General features: G+C 39.4%; 1 protein-coding gene across 1 annotated transcript in view; it reads left to right on the forward strand.

Annotated features, from left to right (window-relative positions):
* Nucleotides 1-440: 440 nt before the first annotated feature.
* LOC120541903 (toll-like receptor 13) overlaps nt 441-14785 on the forward strand; it is a 47257-nt gene continuing 32912 nt past the window's right edge. The window contains exon 1 of the mRNA XM_039773865.1: nt 441-652. The gene's annotated coding sequence lies outside the window, so the exon portion shown is untranslated. The remainder of the gene's footprint in view (nt 653-14785) is intronic.

A 14785-nucleotide genomic window follows, 5' to 3' on the forward strand; every position in this document is an offset into this window, starting at 1 on the left:
TTCATTTATAAATGGTGAGGACATCTGTTTGGTGATGAGTGAGATGGAGATTGTGTTTAAAAGGGAAAGAGGGCAGGATTGTGAATGTGGCAGGATATAACAATAGGAAAGGATCTTCAGCAATTAATGTCATAGTAAGTTGTGCAATGACATAGCAAAAGAAAAAGGAAGCAAACTACTGTAGTTAGAAAGAAAGCAGATTGTTTCCTTGTTTGCTTTGGCCGTGTGCTCCGGTGCGGAGATTAAGACACACAGTTTGGTAAAGGAAATGGAATCCGAGAGAAAAACAGACCCTCCTGAGCAAGTCAGATTCCCGTTTCTCTTCCTCATATCACTTCCAGTTATAAGCATTTCCTCCACAAGGTGGAGCTTTGACATAATAGTAGAGCGCATTTTGAAAAAAAAAAACAAACAGGAAAGAATGAGAAACTAAACTAAAAATACCAGAAGTGCTTCTTCCCAAGGGGAAGTGACCAAGTCAGGTGAAAAACAGCTTTTGTGGTGGAGCAGTAAAAACAGGAGAGAAGCACATAAGAAATGTTACTAAACAGACATGAAAATCGGTCCGTCAAGCTTTAAAACCATGAGGGGCAGCAGATGAAATGGGAAGAGAAGACACAGTTGAACCGAACCCTTTGCATGTAAACAGCAGGTAAGGTCTTTAAATCTGTTACTGCAAGCAGTGGAAAAATCTGAATGTAGGCATTGAAGCAATCGCTTTAGGAATTCTCAACCTTACGATGTTAAGAATTAATGGAAATTCAACCAATCCTAGATACTGCACTTTACTAACAGTGCCAATCAGTGAAACGCTTTTGTGGGTCTTCAAAGTGTGTAGCAAAATAAAATTCAGAATTTGAACTAAAAGATGTTTAATCAAGCAAGCCCACTGAAAATAAATGCAGTTGTATGCCTAATAATTCTAATATTAACAAATACAATAATTTTACACAAAATGTAGTTCATCCATTTTCACGTTTGCTTGTTCCAATTCAAAGTTACATGGGCTGAAAGGTCCAGGAGTGGTCACCCTATACAGCATCGGGGATCCAAACCATCAGTCATACGTACAATTTAAATAAATGTATTGCTGTGTTTTAGTAACTGGTGTTTTGTGCTTTTCATAAAATCTTCTTCTGTATCTCATTTTTCTCTATTAAATTTTTAAATGTTACTTATTGGGTAAATATTAAATGTCGTAACAGGAAATGAATTAAATCAAGTTCACCATGTTGGACTTCCACTTTGAACGTTTTAATGATGGCCATGTTCAAAGTTGATGTAAACTTTCTGTATTGCCTAAGAAAGTGTTAGCATAGCATTGCTCTTTAAAAATGCATAACATAACATTTAAAATGAAACATGATATTCTGAAACCTGCTTAATCCGATTTCAGAATATGAGAAGGCTGGAGTCTTCACACATAGCATTAGGCAAAGGCAGGACCCCCCCTAGACAACTGGCAATTCTGTTACGTAGGGCCAAATGGGAATTTCCAGCTCACCTAATTAACACCTTTTTTTGGGGGATATGCACAGGAAAAGCAGAGAACCCCAGGACAGGGTCACACAGGGAGGACATGCAAAGTCCAGACAGACAACAGCAGGGCGTGGGACTTGAACGATGGATGTTGGCTCCTTAAAGCAGCAGCTCTAACTACAGTGTTACCCAAAATAAAGCTTTCAAGAACTGGCCAAACTAATTTAGCCACCCGGAACTCCTATGAACTTGGTAGACAGCTGTAATGTTGAACAGTTAAAAATATATTTACAATCCCTTTTGAAGCTTTTTTTCTGTTTATTTTTGAACTCAACAATGGAAAAATCTGAATATAGGCATTAAAGCAATTGCTTTAGGAATTCAGAACCTTACGATGCTAAGAATGAATGGAAATTCAACCAATCCTAGTACTGCATTTTACTAAAAGCGCCAATCAGCGAAACGCTTTTGTGGGTCTTCTGAGTATGTAGCTTGTTTTTAGATTAGATTAGATTATTTATTTATAAAAGCACATTTAAAACAACAAAGTGCAGTACAAAAAAGCATTAAAATAAACACAATACAAACAATCATGCAAAAGCAGATTAATAAAACAACCAATTGTAACATCCACCACAATCCCATCATACACAATGAAAGACAGAAGAAAACAAGGAAGGTCTTAAGCCGACTTTTAAAAACCTCGACAGAGGACGAAGACCTGATGTGCAGAGGTAACTCATTCCAAAGCCGTGGAGCAACAACTGAAAAAGCTCGGCCTCTCCTCGACATTAGCCGAGATCCTGGCACTACAAGGAGCAGTCGTCCAGATGTATCAATACGAATAAAAGGCAAAGCCCTCACTGACTGACTGACTCACTGACTCATCACTAATTCTCCAACTTCCCGTGTAGGTAGAAGGCTGAAATTTGGCAGGCTCATTCCTTACAGCTTACTTACAAAAGTTAAGCAGGTTTCATTTCGAAATTTTACGCATAATGGTTATAACGGTCAACAACGTCCGCCATGTTGAACTTTCTTATTTATGGCCCCATCTTCACGAAATTTGGTAGGTGGCTTCCCTGAGCTAACCAAAACCGATGTACGTACTTATTTCGGTGGTATGACACCACTGTCGGCCGCCATATTGAACTTTCCAACGGTCTTTGTTACTTATGGGCCCATCTTCAAGAAATTTTGTACGCGGGTTCCCAGCGCTAACTGAATCCTACTTACGTACATATATACGTCCATAGCCTGCAGCTCGGTCACCGTGTGAGGCGGCGTTGGGTCCCCATCTCAATGCCTCTCACATTGTTGGCTGCCTGCCTATATAAGGCCATCCGTCGCTCCAGTCTCTACATTCCCTTCCTTGTTTCGCCATGGGATTCACGTCTCCCTGCTGATAACTGCAGCCTTTTTATTTAATCCACAGCTTCTCCGCTGTTTTATTGTTCATTTATTATGATTATAGTTATTGTGCAGGTATTTTAGACTTACATTACATTGTTCAGGTCCCCATTTCCTTTATCGTTCCAACCGTACCCCCATTAACATGTCTATCGAGGTGATCACCATCGATCAGAGAACTGTCACTTACCGAGTGGTTTCCATGCCCAGAGATGGCGCCTGCCTTTTCCATTCTCTGTGTTACATATTGCACGGCCATATCAGGCTCACTCTTGATATCCATTGTGTCTTATGTATTGAATGACTGGACAGGTTCAAGGTGTGGACTGATGACGGTACAGGAGATAATTAGACTACACAGGAGCACTAGAAGAGTCAAATGCTTAAGCCCTTCACCTATGGTTCTGCATGTGAGTTGATGGTTGCCGCTGAATTGTTCGGTTGTCGCTTTCAAGTGTACCGAAATGGCCAAATATTTTACACCTTTCGACAACCGCCAATGCCTCTTAAACATCTTAGATTGACAGGTGATGATTTGAGTAGTGGACACTTTGATGTTTATGAATGTTTAAACTCTCAAAAGCTGGATGTGATTTTATCGATGAAACTGGTTGTGTGCTTACAACGCTTGACAGATGCCGAATGTCACTTCAACACAACAAATCCTGCAAATACTGTTGTAATTGAAACAAACCATGAAACTCAAACCGATTACGACAGCAGCAATCCAAGCTGTGAGATTTGAGACAAGATTGCTGTTCACATGGCCGACTGTACATTGCATGCTCAAGAGTAAGCTCAGCGCACAGCTTGGTCAGATTACAACCGGAGGGCCGAACTCACAATGTGGTATACAAAGAGATCCTTAACAAATAATTATTGGGATATTTTCACTCAGTTTAAAAAGGTTTAATTTTCTTCTTAATAAAAATTTTAAGGCAGTACTTCGCCGCTGCGAAGCGCAGGTATTTTGCTAGTTGTTCAATAAAAGGCATTGATAATCATAAGAGTACAGGTCCAATCTGTCAGTTCTTGTTTTAGCTAAAGGTATATCAAACCCATTCCCTAGCATTCTGTTATTTAAGTCATTAAAAATTGTTAGGCTCCATGAAAGTTGATGATTAATTCTCACTTGAGGGAAAAAACCAGTGAATAGTCCTGGTCCTTATCATCTCTAGGAATGACACTTGATAGCAGTATATGTCTCTCTATTATAAAAGGAAATCCTGAGACGAGACTTTTTCAAAGAGATAATTTCAAGTCCCGTGAGATGAGATTTTGGCTATGAGATTTGTTCAAGTCCTGCCCTCCTCTCAACCATATTCAACCACACACACGGGCTTCTCACCTCTCACTCGTGTCAATGCCTTTGCCAGACGCAGTTCCTGTGCTCCCAGCTCTTATAAATTTTTACGTTTTCCTCACTTTAAGTTCCCAATAAAAGAAGACTTATGTCCAAACCTTATTGAAGAATTTCATCCCGAAGGGTTATCAACAGAAGAAATGAGCACCGAGAAACGATGAAGTCAAACAAATTAATGAGAAAATTGTCAATCGGTTACACGGCAAATCGGTTAAATGCACATCAATAGACTATGCTGAAGCAGTTGGTGGTGATGGTGAGGAACACGAAAACATCAACATACAATATCACGAAGAATATCTACAAATGTTAACACTGTCCGGTCTTCCACCGCATGAATTACTGTAGAAAGAAGGATGTATCCAAGAAAGGCAATGTAGTACATCTTCAGGGGATAACGTGAGACATCAAAGGAGATATCAATATGCCATTCATATTAAAATTTTTACAGTTTCCCGTTCGAATAGCTTTGGCAAAGACAATTAACAAATCACAGAGACAAACACTCGCAAAAAGTTGGTTTATTTATTTGAAAGAAAGAAACAAAATTCACTCATGGGCAGTTACAGTGATCCCCCGCCTATCGCAGAAGTTACGTTGTAGACCCATCAGCGATATCTGAAAATCCGTGATATAGAAAGACCATATAAATAAACATTTTTTTATAGTTTAAGCCTTAAAATACCCCTCCCACACGCCGTAAACGCATGTAAACTTATTAAAACACACTTTGTAAACACATATGATATGTGGATGTCGGGCTAAGGATATGAGTAACATAATCATATAATAGTAATATAATAAAAATAATGTAGCGTACCGTTAATTCATTCAAGCCGTAATGGCAAGCGACATCCATGTAACGCTTTCCTTCCCTTCTTGGAAGATGCAGGACGCTTGGGAGCCATCGTAGGGCTTAAAACAAAACGAAAAGTTCACAAAAAGTTTGCTCACAACAATCGGACCACAAGCAAGGTACGCGATACGCAGAGACCCACGCTTGCTGTTCTTCTGAGATTACACCACGTTAGCAGCAGCAAAGCCCCCTAGTGGGGGAAAAAAAAAGAAGCTTGAAGGTGCAACTTAAGGGTCGGCCTGTTGTTGTGACATTTAATGAGGCATCAGTAAATATTTATCGGTTTATTTGGAAGAAGTTACTTTCACTTGGCAATGGGGACACTTTATTGATTCCTCTTTTGATCCAGGACAGATTTTTACAGAAGGATTGTGGTGCTTTTTTTGTTTAAAAAATGTAATGAGCGTCATTTTAAAGTATTAGAGGAACTCCTGATTTACAGATGCATGGACACTATCAACAGTTCAAACGGCTGAGGTTTGCTAGACTGTTAGGTTTTCATCGAGCGTCAAGTGTGGGTCCTTAACATGTTGTACCATCTGGTCAGCCCCAAATCCCCAAATATAAACCCAATGTTAAAAACGTAGATGATGATGATCTTGGATTGTTGGTCACTGCAAACTGTAGTCACACAGCAGGAGTTTAGATAAAAGAGGACCCATTAATCAAAGTAAGTGCTTAACTACAGCAGACTATTGAGACATACAGCATGTGAGCAAATGTCGTGTGATATCTGCCGGCCAGGGACTCTCAACCCGTTATTCTTGGCATACTCTCTTCAGGAAATGAATGTTATGAAATACCACAATTTGTTCATTCTTAAATTGTTAAGAACTCAACTCTTAGGCACAAACAACTAAACATGATGTTTCTTCAATTCCCCCCATCCCTTACATTTTAAAAGGTGATTACTGACAGTCTATATGTAGGTGTGTGTCTTTTAATCATTTTTATGTAAGACAAATGATAATATTTATCTTTGAGTGATTAAGGAGGCTAGCGAGTATAGATACAAACCTCTGACACATATTTTTAGGAAGTCATTAGAGACACTAGAGACATTCTGAAGGACTGGACATTGGGAAATATTATCCCATTATCTAAAAAGGGTGACCAGGCAAACCAAGCAACTATAGGCTAACAAGCTTAATGTGCATCACTGGTAAATTAATGGAAGGGATTATTAAGGATAAGATTAGGCAACACCTGGCAAGGACAGGAATTATTCTGAACAGTCAGCATGGGCTCAGAAGAGGGAGGTCGTGTTTTATCAAAATGCTGGAATTCTATAAGGAGGCAACAAAAGGATACGATCAGAGTGGAGCAGACTTTCAGAAAGCATTTGATGAGGGGTCACATGAGAGGGTGGGCATCAAGTTAAAAGAAGTGGCAGTTCAGAGTGTGGTGTGTGCAGAATTGGCTCAGACACAGGAAGCAGAAGGTGAACCTCATCAGAATTGGCTGAAACTAAGAGTGGTGACCAGCAGGGGTCAGTGCTAGGGCCCACTACTATTTTTAAAATGCAGTGATACCTTGAGATATGAGTTTAATTCGTTCCGTGACCGAGCTCGTAAGTTAAATCAATTTTCCCCCATTGAAATTAATTGAAATGAGATTAATTAATTAATGTGAATTTCCCCTTGGGATTAATAATGTATCTATCTATCTATCTAATTTGTGCCAGCCCCCAAAAAACCACCCCAATTTTTGTTAAATGTTTTCAACGCAAGAAAAATGTAGTTATAATGAACAAACATTGTATACAAATAAAATAAAACCTAATACATAAAAGAGAATCTAAAGAAATAAACAGATGTTGGCGAAGCCGATTAGCGTATTGTAATGTTTTTTTTTTCACTTCACTTTTGCTTAACTTAATTTTCTTCTTCATTAGTTTTTTTTTCTTTTCTGCCACGCTTTCGTCACTTTCATTCTCAAGGCGTTTCAATACAAACCTATCCAAGGAGCTGTGTTTAGTCCTCCCCATTAGAATGTTTCTGAAATGATTCAGGCAAGTGTCATTAAATAGCGCCACTGCACGACCAGTTGTAACTTTTTCACGGTGTTTCTTTTCTTTAAGTTCGTAAACTTTTTTCCACATTGCAAACACTTCCTTTATCTCACCTTAAGAGATAACCTCCTCCGCGATACCGATCTGCTGCAGAACAAGTATGGTGCCGCGTTTGTAGTTCCGTCAACAACTCCGTCGTCAGTTCCTTGGAATGTGAGGGGACAAGCTCTTCGATGGCTCGTATCTCAAATTTTGGCTCATAACTCAAGGCAATAAATTGATCTAGTGACGGCTCGTATCTCAAAAAACTTGTACGTTGGGGCACTAGTATCTCAAGGTACCATTGTGTATATATATATATATATATAATATATATATTATATAATATATATAATATATAATATAATATAATATATATAATATAATGTATATACTGTATATATATAAAATATAATGTATATATATAATATATATATATATATATAATGTACAGTATATACATAATAATATATATAATATATATAATAATATATATACATATATATACAGTGGTGTGAAAAACTATTTGCCCCCTTCCTGATTTCTTATTCTTTTGCATGTTTGTCACACAAAATGTTTCTGATCATCAAACACATTTAACCATTAGTCAAATATAACACAAGTAAACACAAAATGCAGTTTTTAAATGATGGCTTTTATTGTTTAGGGAGAAAAAAATCCAAACCTACATGGCCCTGTGTGAAAAAGTAATTGCCCCCTTGTTAAAAAAAGAACCTAACTGTGGTGTATCACACCTGAGTTCAATTTTCAGGCCTGATTACTGCCACCCCTGTTTCAATCAAGAAATCACTTCAATAGGAGCTGCCTGACACAGAGAAGTAGACCAAAAGCACCTCAAAAGCTAGACATCATGCCAAGATCCAAAGAAATTCAGGAACAAATGAGAACAGAAGTAATTGAGATCTATCAGTCTGGTAAAGGTTATAAAGCCATTTCTAAAGCTTTGGGACTCCAGCGAACCACAGTGAGAGCCATTATCCACAAATGGCAAAAACATGGAACAGTGGTGAACCTTCCCAGGAGTGGCGGCTGACCAAAATGACCCCAAGAGCGCAGAGACGACTCATCCGAGAGGTCACAAAGACCCCAGGACAACGTCTAAAGAACTGCAGGCCTCACTTGCCTCAATTAAGGTCAGTGTTCACGACTCCACCATAAGAAAGAGACTGGGCAAAAACGGCCTGCATGGCAGATTTCCAAGACGCAATCCACTGTTAAGCAAAAAGAACATTAGGGCTCGTCTCAATTTTGCTAAGAAACATCTCAATGATCGCCAAGACGTTTGGGAAAATACCTTGTGGACTGATGAGACAAAAGTTGAACTTTTTGGAAGGCAAATGTCCCGTTACATCTGGTGTAAAAGGAACACAGCATTTCAGAAAAGAACATCATACCAACAGTAAAATATGGTGGTGGTAGTGTGATGGTCTGGGGTTGTTTTGCTGCTTCAGGACCTGGAAGGCTTGCTGTGATAGATGGAACCATGAATTCTACTGTCTACCAAAAAATCCTGAAGGAGAATGTCCGGCCATCTGTTGGTCAACTCAAGCTGAAGCGATCTTGGGTGCTGCAACAGGACAATGACCCAAAACACACCAGCAAATCCACCTCTGAATGGCTGAAGAAAAACAAAATGAAGACTTTGGAGTGGCCTAGTCAAAGTCCTGACCTGAATCCAATTGAGATGCTATGGCATGACCTTAAAAAGGCGCTTCATGCTAGAAAACCCTCAAATAAAGCTGAATTACAACAATTCTGCAAAGATGAATGGGCCAAAATTCCTCCAGAGCGCTGAAAAAGACTCATTGCAAGTTATCGCAAACGCTTGATTGCAGTCATTGCTGCTAAGGGAGGCCCAACCAGTTATTAGGTTCAGGGGGCAATTACTTTGCCCATACGCATGCGCCGCACTGTCACCATGCTGGCCTCTGTTGAGAGTTGATTCACAATAAAATAAAATAAAAATAAAAACAGGAATAACCTTGGAGGTCAATCATCACCCCACAAGCAGATAGTAGATGTCATGTAGTATACGTGTACCAAATTTCAGGTCAATCTGTCAAACGGTTTGCGAGCTACAGGTGATTTAAAATCCTGGACAGACAAACGGACAGCCACGGTAGCGTATTATATAAGAAGAAGATGATTTAGACAGGAATATAAGTAACCAGCTGCTTACGTTTGCAGATGATACCAAAATAGGTGGATTGGTAGATAATCTGAAATCTGTTGAATCATCACAGTGGGACTTGGGTGGCATACAAGTCTGAGCATATTTGTGGACAATGAAATTTAATGGAAGTAAGTGTAAAGTATTACATGGAGGAATTAAAAATGTTAGGTTTGAAAACTGAATGGGAGGTCTGAAAATCAAAGGTACACCTTATGAGAAGAACATAAGAGTTGTAGAGGAATCGACGCTATCAACTTCTAGACTGTGTTCAGAAGCCATTAAGAAGGCTAACAGAATGTCAAGTTTTGTAACACACTGGTGAGGCCTCATCTCGAGTCCTGTGTGTAGTTTTGTTCTTCAGACAACAAAAAGGACATAGCAGCGCTAGAAAAAGCCCAGAAAGAGGGACCAGGCTGATTTCAGGGCTTCAGGGGATGAGTTATGAGGAAAGATTAAAAGAGCTGAGCCTTTACAGTTGAAGTAAAAGGAGACTATGAGGAGACGTGACTAAACTGTTTAAAATTATGAAGGGAATAAAATCCAGTGGATCGAGACGGTGACTTTAAAATGAGTTCACAAGAACACGGGGACACAGTTGGAAGCTTGTTGACGGTAAATTTTGCACAAACATTAGGAAGTTTTTCTTTACACCAAGAACCACAGACACATGGAATCAGTGACCAAGCAGAGTGTTGAAGAGCAGGACTTTCAATTCGCAACTTGAAGTTATTTTGGAAGAATTAGGTGGATAGGACTGGCAAACTATTTTGGGTGGAATGGCCTGCTCTCATCTAGAATTTTCAAATGTTTTAATGTTCAAATTATGTTTTAATGCAAGAACAGCAGAGTGCTTTGATATGGAATAAAAACAGAAAGCCTAAAATGTCAATATATTTAATATAAATAAAAAAGATATTGTTACCGATGAAATGAGATCAAAAGAAGCATCCACCAATTACAATGTGTTAAGATACATTATCTAGATGCCCTGGGACACATCTTCAGTGATGTTCTTGGGGTCATGGTGATGTTTCAGGTTTTTAAACATCAGACACCCTCAGCCCAGGAGACCCAGATGGTGTGGCGGGTGGTTTGGATCAAGCACCAACCAGTAGCAGCCACCATAGATCAGACCCTCTTAATCCAAAGCCACCTGGTGATTTTCTCTGTGGCTTCATTCACCGATTTACTGGACTAGCTCCTTGCATCTCCTGTAACACCCAGTTGATTCAGGACTGAACATCCTACGACCCTTTACAGCCCACCTCTATGGGCACACAGAGTATCTTCTAACCTTCTCCACCAGTTCCTGGTACTTTGCACGTTTCTTGTTGTTTGCTTCTTCCATACACTCTTTCTCGTGCACTGTGAGTTCCAGCATGATCAGAGATGATGACGATCATGGCTGCAGTGATGTCATAACAATATGTTGTGGAAACTTCAGCTGTTAATCCAGGTCAACATGCAGCCGCCAGTCAGGGCCCACAGAGAGGAGGCCCCTCATCAATTTTAGTTGTCAGTAGGGTTTCTCTCCAGCTTTCACAAACAAGATCTTCTTTATGGTGTGATGGTACTTGCTGGACCAGATAGCAGTGGCTATACTTTTAGCAACTGCCCAGAGCACCTGCTCATAGCACCAGTGGTGCTGGCCTCCCTCCAAGGACCTTTGGGCAGCTGCTGAGGAGATGTTCTAAGGATCCTCTTCCAGGGCGCTGTCTCACTTTTGCCCCAGATGTGTTTGTTTGCTGGGCTAAATAGGACATCATAGACACATCCTTTCCGGCAGTCACAGGATTTGAACAAGCAGCCATTTGAGGTATATTTATTTAAAAACTATAACTCAGAGACAAACTTTAAAACGTCACTTAATTTCTTAAGAAAGTCAACCTCAGCAAGGCTGCCGTGGACCCCCAAGCACAGCATGCCAGCCCCTCAGAAGGCCACAACACCCAGTTTAAATACCCCTGGGAAAAGCTTCTAATGCTCCACGATTTTTGTTTTATAGCATTCAATGGCTACATTTTTACTTGTCTACTAATCACTTTTAATATCATTATCTCCTACCAGGCTAACACAATTATCTAAGGTGATTGACAAACACAATTGTTCACATTCATTTTTTAGAACTGCAGTTCAAGCAGTTTAATTGACCTACTCATGGTCACACAGTAAGATGGAGGTGAGAAGTGAACGACATGTAATTATCATTACTTTTTCTTTTGTTTTGGCCGCTACACCACACTGCTTAGCCTTCCACAGAATCTACAGGGGAAAAAAATGATCTGTTAGTACTAAAAATACTTAACATGTAGGGCTCTATAATTTCCACGGAATCACGGAACTTACGCATAAAACCGGATTTTAGATTTAAAAACGGAAATGTGCAGAATTTAGAGAGACTGTTACAGACCTTCCCAATAAATTAAACGATTGAATAATCTGCAGTTCCGACAATCAGATACTATTTCCTAGTTTGTTGTTTTTGAAGCGAAAGCAATTCTTCGTAGAAATCCAGTCGTGCCACTATCTATTTGTGTGTGTGTTTCATGTATGTTTTCTCGTTAAGGGCACGCAAATTAGCCAGCTGCACGAGACAGAAATGTCGAAGCGAGCAGGATCAGATACTCTAAATACATCGAAAAAACTAAGAGACACGAGCTTAAACTTAAATTAAGGGCACAACGACTTTTACGAATCTGAAAAACAACTTTTCTGCAAGTTTTGCCAGCATACCATAGACTGGACACGAAAAGATACTTTGGAGATTCAGACATATTGTTCGAAAAAAATGATGAAGATGCGTCCTTTCTTTATTAAGCATTGTGAACAAGGAGGCGTGCTGCCAGAAAATGAGAGCAGTCCTCGTCAAACTCACTTGCCCCGTGTCTTTGAACAACATATGGACGCCGTTCTTCGAAAGATTGGTGGCAAGAAAATGTATGTTGTAGTTGATGAAACCACAGATAGTTGAGAGCACACAGTCCTCAAAATATTGATAGGCGAATAAACATTTGGCTGTATGGTAATTCTTTTATGCAGGCAGGTCTAACTGTACGTGAAATTATATTTAACAGTCAGTGAACGGCACTCGTTGTTAATGGGTTCTCTTTTAAAATGAAAAACGATGTTTTGTGATTTAATATACGTTTTGCCTGGCAGTGACGAGGCACACAAGGTCCACATTTGCCTCTTCCGTTATAAACTCGGCCCCTACAAACCCGTGCAGAAGAGCAGGCGTCTTGTCTCCTCCGATGTAACGAGCCCTTAAATGCGAGTCTCTCTTTCTTTTTTTACTATTTAATTCCCGGATTTACCATCTTGTAGATTCATTAATTACAAAACAAAAGCAAACTATTTTAAGATATGCAGTAGGTGAAGCTACTGATGTAATGATGCATTTTCTCAATCTGTAAACATTTAAGGTTTAAGAATCATTTCAAATAATTTGCATAATTACAGGTAATGGAGACCAGGAGCCTCATGTATAAACGGTGCATATGCACAAAAATGTTGTGTACGCCTGTTTCCACGCTCACACTGCGAAGTATAAAACCTAAACTTGGCGTAAAGCCACACACATTTTCACGTTAGCTCAATCCCTGGCGTACACATGTTCTCCACTTGGTTTTGCGGACTGGCGGCACCCAGCACCAAAGCAGTGTTACTGTTCCAGCGTGGTTTCCTTTTCTTTTTTAGATCCACATCCCTGACGTGGCTTTATCAAATACACTGAAATTAACGGCATATTGTTTATTAGTTTAAGGCATTGGATTGTAATTAATCTGTAACAATATAATGGTCTACAGAATGGCCAAACTATTCTAAATACCATAACTGCACCTTCTTCGTCTATCATCTGCTCCCGTTAGGGGTTGCCACAGCAGATCCTCTTTTTCCATATTACTCTTATTGCACCAGTCAGAGTATTTATATCACTGTATCTGAGTGGGGAATCACAGATTTACAGCAGCTGATCGGAAAGAGAATTATCAGTATACAGCATCAAGCACACACTGCCTCAGTTATGCTGTCTATTGAACTGCTCTCATATGGCAAACGCTTCAGAGCCTTTCCTGTACGGACCACGCGGTTCACAAACAGTTTCATCACAAGAACTCTAAATGCACTCAATCAGCCATCAAGTGCTCCTTGTAGAATTGTTAGTACTTATAAGTATAATTACCTCACTGTAAACTTGTGATACAGTTATAATATTGCACAACCTGAGCCACTTTATAAAGCTCGTATTTACTTATGACAATATCATTTTTAAGATGAAATGCCGCAAAATATGTTTATTACATTATACAGATAAAACGTTAACGTCATTTAAATAATCTATATTGTTAATAATTAAACATGTGAGGATACGGTGTCAGAGCGCTAGCGACGATCTGGCGCCCCGTTCAGGGATTGTTCCTGCCTCTCGCTGTATTTTTGCTGGTGCTGACGCGACACTGGAAGGACAGATGGATAGAATAATTAAACACGTACTACAAACATATTTCAATGTTCCTTAAAAGTTTTGAAGAATCAGCGTTCTAAGCTTACAGATGGCTTTACATTTATTACAGGGCTGATTGTATGGCGATTGGTTACTTGGAGAAAGAAAAGGAAGAACAGGAATTGGGGGTTAGTACGTTTGAAAGAGACAGTACTGCTCCAATAAATTATTTCATCGAAGGTCGTGCATGGCGTAGCAAACATCTTGCGGGAGGCAGGAACAATCGCTGAACGAGTCACTATCACTGCGTCACCGTGTTCCCATGTTTAATAACAAGCTTTAACTCCTATCATCATGAAAATGATATCAAGTATACATCTCAGCACTTAAATTATTCAGAGAGCTGTAATATCACGAATGTAATGGATTCTGTGTCCTGTCGGAGGAAGAGAAAGCCCGTTTAAGAAGCACGTAGTGATTCACACACATAGAGCACATAGAAGATCAAATACAAAACAAAGTGTTTAATGTGCTACTTTAGTTACGATGGGATTTGATAAACTGGTATATTAAACGATTTTAGGGTGAAGTTTATGATGTTCTACTTTAATGACAAAATAAAACTATGTGATTAAAGTGGAAATTTCGAGATTAAAGTTTTCGAGCTTTTTTCTCACTGTGTCCCTATTTTTTTTCCTCTGCACCCTAATAAGTTTTCATATGACACTCAGACGGTGGGCTACAACTCGCCTTTTCACAGAAACTTTGATATCTGACAACTTCCTTTTTATTTCGGGCACTGTGCGACTTTATGAACTTGAGCTTTCGAGTTTCTCCGACACTCGATCAGCTCCCTTTTGTTGTTTATACCACTGTTTAAACCCAACAAATAGTATGTTTTTCTTTGCCTCCACTTGGTATTTGCTGAAATTCTTCCATTTTCTCTCTTACTTTTGCCATTGCCTTTTCACAGAATGCTGAGCTTAAGG

This window comes from Polypterus senegalus, chromosome 13 (genome assembly GCF_016835505.1).
Source record: "Polypterus senegalus isolate Bchr_013 chromosome 13, ASM1683550v1, whole genome shotgun sequence".
In the NCBI taxonomy this organism is placed as follows: domain Eukaryota; kingdom Metazoa; phylum Chordata; class Cladistia; order Polypteriformes; family Polypteridae; genus Polypterus; species Polypterus senegalus.